The sequence below is a fragment of the Lactuca saligna genome, chromosome 7, assembly GCF_052625555.1.
Source record: "Lactuca saligna cultivar CGN05327 chromosome 7, ASM5262555v1, whole genome shotgun sequence".
Classification (NCBI taxonomy): domain Eukaryota; kingdom Viridiplantae; phylum Streptophyta; class Magnoliopsida; order Asterales; family Asteraceae; genus Lactuca; species Lactuca saligna.
In genome coordinates this window covers 40,198,843-40,208,548 of record NC_136423.1, presented here as the reverse complement: position 1 = coordinate 40,208,548, position 9,706 = coordinate 40,198,843, and positions in this window count along the sequence as shown.

The following is a 9,706-nucleotide window of genomic DNA, read 5'->3' as shown; positions in this document are numbered from 1 at the left end:
AAAACACAACGTTCCATGTCCAACAAGTTCCAAGAGTGTTCCATATAGCTCAAAAGGTGATGGAGGTCTCTCAACTCACAAAACACAAGCTCAATGGATCAAAAATGTAACGCCGGTGTTTCTAGGCTAGGCATTAATGTTGATGTAATAATCTAGGTTAGCCTTTGTAACTCATTTTGAAATAATAAGAATGTATTATTTGAGTAATATGTGTTTTATGCTTAATTGTGTGGCTTAAATGAATTAAGAATAAAAATCAGTGTAAAAGTAAAATATTAAATAAACCCAATATCTATGAATGAAGTTGTAGCGGTTGTGACAAGGGTTCTAGATATATAAAGAATGCCGAAATCCGAGTTATAACAAAGAAATTATGACATGTCGAAGTTTCGCAACACAACTAGCACGACGATGAATGACGTAAAATACGAATTTAAGATAGAGAGATATCTAGCCTTAGTGATCTAAACAAAAGTCGCAGAATACGTTAAACTGAGAGCGTGCATAAAAATAACATCCAAATCTGACTTCATATGAGGAAGTTATGATTTTTCTATGTTTCGACTTAGTGCTATACAACCCAAATCTCGAAATTGAGATCGAGTGATATTTGGCCGAAACAATTTAAATGATAATCGAAGATCTCGTCTATAGTAGTCCAACGGTGAAAAGACAGACGAAAAGGGACATCGGATTAAGAAGTTATGTATTTTTAACGGACTTTTTCTATCCCGGCCTGTTAAAAATAATTTAATAAAAAAATAAAGTCAAAATTTTCCGACGGAGTCTAACTAAAAGTTGTAGAGCGTATTCTTACCTACGCGTGGATACAAAGAACGTCAAAAATAGAGCTCGTATGCGAAAAATATGAATTTTACAAGTTTGGAAATACGGAGTACGCCCACCGTATAGGAGTACGCCTAGCGTACTCATGGTTCATGGTCTGGGTTGCACCATGTCGCCCTACTACACCACTCGAGTGCCCCGGGTCCATAAGCAGTGATGCATCCGGTCTGAACCACTTAGTACGCCCAACGTACTCTGAAGTTACACCCAATGTAATCGCAGGGATCAACCCCTATAAATAAAACTCAAGGGCTGCCGAGTTTTTTTTTTTTCATTTCTTCCCTCTCACTTATTATTGCCTCGTTTTGCATGCAAGCTTTATACTCGAAGCCCTAGTGTCATTCCCGAGACCCGAAGTAAGTCCCAAATCCGCTAGGATCCCGAGAAGTAAAGTTTCTGTAACACTCTCAAAATGAAAGCTAATTTAAACTTTTCAAAAACATCCCAATTCATTAAGTTATTACAAAAAGGTTTTCAATACATTTATTATCAGAGTATTCCCAGAACCATAATATAAAACATAAACATAAGGAGTGGTACGATCACACCTTCGCCTTGCCACGGTCTCTGGAAGTACCTGAAAAACATTAAACCACAACTATAAGCCCGAAAGCTTAGTGAGATACCCCCAAAATACCAACCACATATACCATGCATAACATATCATAACTGAACAGAACAGCCATGCACTTCGGGTCTACTGTGTGACTAGTTCGCCGCACCGGGCCTTCAGTCCACTTGGTCCACCCTCCAAGTCTAGCCATATCCCTCGAGTCTGCAGTGTGGTTGGTTCGCCCGCATCGAGCCTTCAACCCACCTGGTCCACTCTCTGAGTCTACAGTATGACTGGTCCACCCGCATCGGGCCTTCAGTCGGCGTGGTCCACTCTCCAAGCCTCGGCACGTCTGGTCCGCCCTCGTGGGGCCTACAGCCTATCCGGACCGCTCGTTGAGCCTTCGAATTAACCGGTCCGCCTTGGTTATGTTGGCCTACAGCTCAAAGCAGGACCCGCCTCAACCCAACCCCAGTCAAACAACCATGTGCACATAAACATACAATCATATAACATTTCACATCCAATCAAACCGATCTAGCAGATCACATAACATAACATACTCTAAACAGGATACCGACCTAAACGGTCACTAGCATAGCATCATCCTATATACCAGGATACCGACCTTAACTAGGTCTCTAACATATACCATCCTAACTACCAGGATGCAAACATAGCAAAGCAACAACATAACAACAATACCCGGATTACAATCCAATAAAGGGCCGACCTTGGTGCCTTAGACCCTGTCGATATAGTGAGGATAACTCACCTTGCAAATGCTGTCTGAAAAGATAAGATCACGCCGCTCCAACCTCCGACACGAACTCCACCCCTGATAATGCCAAAAGACTGAACCCAATAAATACCAAAAATTACCAAAATGCCCTTAGAAGTCAACTGGTCGACTCTTGGTCAAATTCCTCAGTCAAGGTCAACTTCCTGACTGACTCTACTCGGCGAGTCAGCCCACTGACTCGCCGAGTCCCCCCCCCCCCCCCAACTCTGAAAAGTCCCATCTCAACTCACTGAGTCATCCCTTGACTCACTGATTCTCAACTTAATCAGAAAAGGCTACATCCTCAAGACCAGACTCGCCGAGTCCAAGGCTATCTTCAACCAACTCGCCGAGTTGTTCTTCCAACTCGTCGAGTTCCTGCCCACCTTCATGCAACTCGCCGAGTACACTCTCGTGACTTGCCGAGTACCCCTAGATCTTAATCCATACAAAAGCTTTCCAAGCCATGCAAATGATCCAAACCATAGATCTACCCTCCTACAACCCATCCATCACGTAAAGTGGAAAACTTTACGTGAATCCAAGGAGATCTAAGCATATAACACTCTAGAGTTAGGGTTTGGGACAAGATGGCTTCACCAATCACTCAAGAACAAGGACTTTAATGCACTCTAGACCTTTTCCATTCCAGATCTGGGGTAGCAACCCCAGATCTAACCTCCAAACTCGGAATATCACAAGCTATTATTTCCAAATACCCCAAAATGATGAATCTAGATGAATAACAGCCCAAGCAATGAAATAATACCTCAAAAGGAAGCTCTAACAGAAGAGAAATCCGAATCCTAGCAAAGGCCCTTGCTCTAAGCCTCCTAACTCTCCAAGATCTCTTCCAAAATCTCTTCTCCAAGGTTCGAATGCTCTCAAATTACTCACAAATGTGCATTAGGGTTTTCTGGACTTCAAGAGAGGGTAAAGAGGCTAGGGAGAGGGTTTTATGTTCATTGTATAGGGCTCAACCCCTAGGATTAGGGTTTTCTCCATACAGCACCAACTCGGCGAGTCCACCCATGAGACTCGCCGAGTTGGTCACTTAACACGTGACCAACATCGCGACCCTACTCGCCAAGTCTACCCATGGACTCGCCGAGTTGCCCTTTCACATTTGCACTTTGAACCCTGAACTTCCACTCCTGAACTCGGGATGTTAGAGTTTTCGAGCCGAAACTCTGCCCGCGTAAAGCTCGGTTTTGGAGAAAATGTCCCGGTTTTATTGGAAAATATTATTTTAAGAGATGAGGTGTTGTCCAATCATCTTTTTATCAAGTGAGTGTGTAATTACTTTCTTCTAACACATAAATACAAAGTATTCTCTATAAAATACATGCTGTGTGTTTATATGTTATGTGTTATTTGAAATGAGTATTGATTAAATGTGTTATACATGTGTTATGTTGTGTGTGTGTGTGTGTGTGTGTGTATATATATATATATATACTCAAAGATGTTGGGTAGAACATGGGTAGATAATGGATGTGTGATGAAATAAAATGATGAGAGGCCTCGATGGTGTTGTTAATCTAGTCATCTAGCGGAGTATAGATGACGACTACAGACTCTTTCTAGACTGTCCAGTGGAACGCTGGCAAGTTCATAACTTGTAGGTGTTGTGAACGATGTATCCACCGATGTACTCTATCTCCCTCATGGTTGCCTTTAGGAAATATATTGTTGAGGAAACCCTTTTGCAGTAATGTCCGTCCCGATGAAAATCCTAGATTAGGTACCTTGTAATAGTTGTTTTCATAGGGACATAAAGTGAGGAGAACGGGAATGGGTAATGTTATTGTTGGTTGGTGAAAATTAAATATAATTATTTATTGTGGGTTGAAAACCATATAAGTTCACCAGGCTTCCAAGCCTGACCCACTCAGTTTCTTTGTATTGCAGGTAGATGCGCGAGAGCATAAATTGGACAAATTGTGAAGATATTTTGTTTATAGGCCAGTACTTGTATATAACTGTTGTAAGGCTTATAACGTGTCGTTTATGCTTTTGGTCTGTATAGGAACATAACATCCCGAGTTTTGTCATATATAAAAAAAATACATTTCTTTAAGGAATGCTTTGATAAATCAAAGGATTACTTTGAAAATTATTTTAAAAGCATCAATTAAATCGGTCTTTAATGGCCGTGATTTTGGGGATGTCACAGTTGGTATCAGAGCATCAGTTTTAAGCGAACTATAGAGAGCTGAACAAGGCAACAATAAAGAATAGATATCCGTTGCCAAGGATTGATGACATGTTTGATCAACTACAAGGTTCAAGTTATTTTTTAAAGATCGACCTAAGGTCAGGATATGATCAGCTGAAAGTAAGAGAGTAGGATATCAAGAAGACTGCATTCAGAACATGATATGGACACTACGAGTTTTTGGTTATGTCGTTTGGACTAACCAATGCTCCAACGGTATTCATGGATTTAATGAACGGAGTTTGTAATCCGTTCCTTGATAAATTTGTGATAATGTTCATAGATGACATTCTGGTTTACTCGAAAAGCCAAGAGGAGCATGGAAGACACTTGCGAGAAGTGTTGGAAGTCTTGAAAATGAGAAGCTATATGCTAAGTTCTCCAAATGTAATTTTTGGATTCAAGAAGTCCAATTCTTTGGTCACGTGGTCAACCATGAAGGGATATTGGTTGACCCAGCAAAGATTGAGGTTGTGATGAAGTGGGAACAACCGAAAAGTCCCACAGAGATCCGAATCTTTCTGGGATTAGTCGGATATTACCGAAGGTTTATCCAATGCTTTTCTTCTATTGCTACTCCTTTAACAGCTTTGTCTCACAAAGGAGCTACTTATGCTTGGAGTGATAAACACAAAGAAGCATTCGAGCTGCTAAAGAAGAAGTTATGTGAGGCACCGATTCTTTCTCTACCCGATGGAATTGAAGACTTCGTTGTCTATAGCGATTTGTCTAGTGTTGGGTTGGTTTGTGTTTTGACCTAAAGAGAAAAGGTGATAGCATATGCGTCTCGACAGCTGAAGGAGCATGAAAAGAACTACCCCGCTCATGATTTGGAGCTAGCAGCGGTAGTATTTGCTCTAAATATATGGAGCCATTACCTCTATGGCTCGAAGTGCAAACTTTTCACTGATCATAAGAGTCTCTAATATCTCTTTAATCAGAAAGAATTGAATATGAGGCAACGACGCTGGCTAGAGTTACTTAAGGACTACGACTGTGAGATACTTTACCATCCTGGTAAACAGATGTTGTCGCTGATGCTCTCAGTTGGAAAGTTAATCTTGAAAGAAAAAGGCCAAGAGCATTGAGAATAGAAGTTGTCTCGACAATTGTGGAGAGTATAAAGAAAGCTCAAGAAGAAGCTTCTGAGAAGAATGACCGAAAGGAGGAACATTTGGGTAAAACGTTGGTGTTCAGTACAAACAGTCATGGACTGAAGGTATTCCAAGATTGTATTTGGGTACCTAATTCAGGAGAAATAAGAGGTCTTCTGATGGAAGAAGCTCACAAAACCATGTACTCAATTCATCCTAGCAGCACTAAAAAGTATAGGGACCTGAAACCATATTACTGGTGGCCGATGATGAAGCTTGATATTGCAAAGTACGTGGCAGAGTGTGTGACATGTGCACGGGTCAAGGCACAACATCAGAAACCATATGGGATTTTAGAACCTTTACTTGTGCCTATGGGTAAATGGGAAGACATTGCTATGGATTTTGTCACTAAACTGCCCAGAACAAAGAATGATCACGACATGATTTGGGTGGTCGATGATCGCTTCACTAAGAGTGCGCATTTCATAGCAGCCAATGAGAAATGGTCTATGGATAAACTTGTGAATTCTTATGTGAGGGAAATTGTGAGGCTTCACGGTGTTCTGTTAACGATTGTGTCAAATCGTGACAGTCGTTTCACCTCTCGATTTTGGAGAAGTCTACAAGAGGAATTGGGTACCAAGTTGTGTTTGAGTACAGCTTACCATCCACAAACTGATGGTCAGAGCAAACGAACGATAAAAATGCTCGAAGATATGTTGAGAGCATGTACCCTGGAATTCCAAGGTAACTGGGATGAACATTTAACTTTGGTAGAACTTTCCTACAATAATAGTTTCCACTCAAGCATAAAGATAGCACCTTATCAAGCTATGTATGAACAAAAATGTCGTACGCCATCTTGTTGGATTGAGGCTAGGGAAAAGCTATTTATGGGACCCGAGATAGTCCATCAAACTGCTGAAAAGTTGAAAATAATTAGGGAGAGAATGTAAGCAACCTAGGACCGTCAAAAGAGCTTTGCTGACAACAAGCGAAGACTGATGATTTTTGAAGTTAGAGATTCGGTTTTGCTTAAAGTCTCACCGTGGAAAGGACTTATACGATTTGGTAAAAGGGGAAAGTTAAGTCCAAGGTTTATTGGACCGTTTAAAGTTCTTCAGAGGATTGGGAACCAAGCTTACAAGCTAAAATTACCCGAAGAACTTAATGGAATTCATAACACTTTCCATGTGTGTTATTTGAGGAAGTTCACAGGAGAAGTTCCCGATATAATTTCAATTTCTAAATTAAGAATTGATGAGAACAAAAGATTGATTAAAGAACCAGAGGCAATCGTTGATCGAAAGACTAATAAGTTGCGACGTAAGATGGTCGAATTAGTGCTTGTTCGATGGAAACATGCGAATGGGCTAAATCTCACCTTGGAAACGGAGAGTGACATGATGAGTCGCTATCCGCATTTGTTTGTTGATGTGTGATTCCAGGGACGAAATCATTCTAAGGTGGATAGAATTGTAACACCCGTGCTTCTAAGATAGGCATTAATGTTGATGTAATAGTCTAGGTTAACCTTTGTAACTCATTTGAAATAATAAGAATGTATTATTTGAGTATAATCTATTTTATGCTTAATTGTGTGGCATAATGAATTAAGAATAAAAATAAGCGTAAAAATAAAAATTTTAAATAAACGCAATATCCATGAAGGAAGTTGTAGTGGTCGTGACAATGGTTCTGGATATATAAAGAATGTCGAAATCTGAGTTATAACAAAGAAGTTATAACCCGAAATAAGAAACATCGTGAAACGGAAGTTACATGTTAATTCAAGATCAAATCATCCTTCATCCTCAATGAAAACAACTGACGATTTAAAATTTTTATTTATTAATTGGATCACATATAATGACTCAAGTCTTTCCTATATACCTAATGTACTCTCTTCATCTAGAATATCATAAAGAACCTCATCCTGAAGCAATAACAATATTACATAATATGTTTTTATCCTCTTGTTGCTTAAATCTTGTCATATCCATACATGTGAGACTCTTTCGCAATCGAAAGTCATGTACCTCATTGTTTCAACAATGCTTACATCTTGATTTAACATAGACTAAATTTATGTTTTTTGGTTAGCTTCTAAATCATAATTTGGGAATGCACTTATTTTCAGAAAAAATCAATCAAGCTCAATGCCAACTTTCACAAAAAGAATTTCCTCACACACACTAAAGAAAATGCACCAGCCTCCATTCTCGAACCTCAAGAACACCATCCATAACTATTTGAGTACTTTTATCGAATACTTTATATATCTACTTTGAAAATCCATTTCAACCTAAAATTTCTTTGTATATGGATCTTTCTATCAATTCACAACCCAAAAACAAAGAGTAGTTCAAAGAATAAAATATACTAGACTTGGCTATAAAGAACCTTCTTTGAAAATTATTTCCAAAAAAAAAAGTGTACCAACTATTGTAAATTTGAAAATGGAAAAATGTTTGCTTGCCTTGATACTTTATTGATTATTTCACTTGAAAGCACTCTATGGATCATCAGTCAGTTGTTACTTTCATTACTTCAATCAATATCTGAAAATACAAAGCCAGCAACTCTTATAAACAACCACGTTCACTACAAGAAATTAGAGTATTATCGGTGACAGATGTCGCCACTAAAAGTAGCGTTTGTCGCCGCTAATAGTATTAGCGGCGACGCGTCGTCTGCTCTGTCGCTGATAACCAAAATGTCGTCGCTAATGACTTGTCGCCGCTAATAAGTTGGTGTCGCCACTAAAGATGTGTCGCCGCTAATAACCAACTGTCGCCATTAAAGGCGTCGCTGTTATTGGTATTTTTTTTCACATTAAAATTGAAAAAAAAAAAAAACTACATAAAAAGTATAAAAACTGCTATGATATTAATTAAGCTAATCCTACATCCTTCCATTCCAAAATATTAATCCAACATCCATTTAAAATACTCATCCAATTTAACATAATACAAAATATCGAAAATACTAGTATAAAATACTTACACAAATAAAACATATAAAAATCCTATAACTAGCTAATTATCATCATCGCTATCCTCGTTTCCTCCGGTTTCATTTCATTGTGGCAACAAACGAAACCAATCTTCAAGTGCGGCACTACATGCCAAATATTTTAACATTGTTTGAAGTATTTCCAACTACAAATAAAACAACATAGTTTTATAAGGTAAAGCAACATTATAAAATTCTATATACAAAATATACATTCCACATATAAGCAAAGTACAAAATATAACATTGTACAATAACTAACAGTTACCAAATTACACATATTGCATATAACACATTATAGCATTGTACTATAACTAACAATTATCAAACAATAAAATATCATTATAGCATTGTACTTTTATAAACTAACAATTACCAAACTACACATATTGAATATAACACAATATAGCATGTAATTTTTTTCAAATTTTCCATTATAGCATTGTACTTCCATAAACTAACAATTACCAAACTACAAAACACCAATATATCAAACCATAACCAAACTAACAATTACCAACATATAAACTATTATCAAACTAACAATTACCAACATTTGAAATTATTACTAAACCAACAATTACCAACATTTAAAATAATTGCCAAAATTAAATACTTTTGTCACTTGTGATTGTGGCGGTGGCTGTGTCAGTGGTTGTTCCTGATCGTACGTTGACACAACCGTAGAAGGTTTATGCCCGATGCCTTTGATATGGCCTCGTCGAACACCCAATATTCTTTCAAAACAATTTTTTGTATCCTTTTGTGTTAGACCGCTGGCTTCAGAAGAAGCTTGAGTTTGTTGACTGATCTCAAGAAGTAAAGCATTCTGTATTTTCAAAAGATGATAAATATCATAGAAATTAGATTACTAAATACCCTTTGATGATATAAACACTTATATTAAAATACAAATTAACCACTTACACATTGTTGCTTGACTACATGACTACTAAATACCCATTGATGATCAGTATTAGCCTTACGAAATGCTTCGATTCGAGTGATGTCCTATTTAACATTGAAAATGTTCTATTGTTTGCGCCCAATCTTCACATGACATACCGTTCGGGGGAGGGGATCGGCTAATTCCCTTTGGATAGCTGTAAGCCCCCCGACATTCTGAAAATAAGTATGTGCTTTATATTTTCGGCCTCTATAAACTCTTTGTAAAGCCGCATCAATGCTCTTCAACA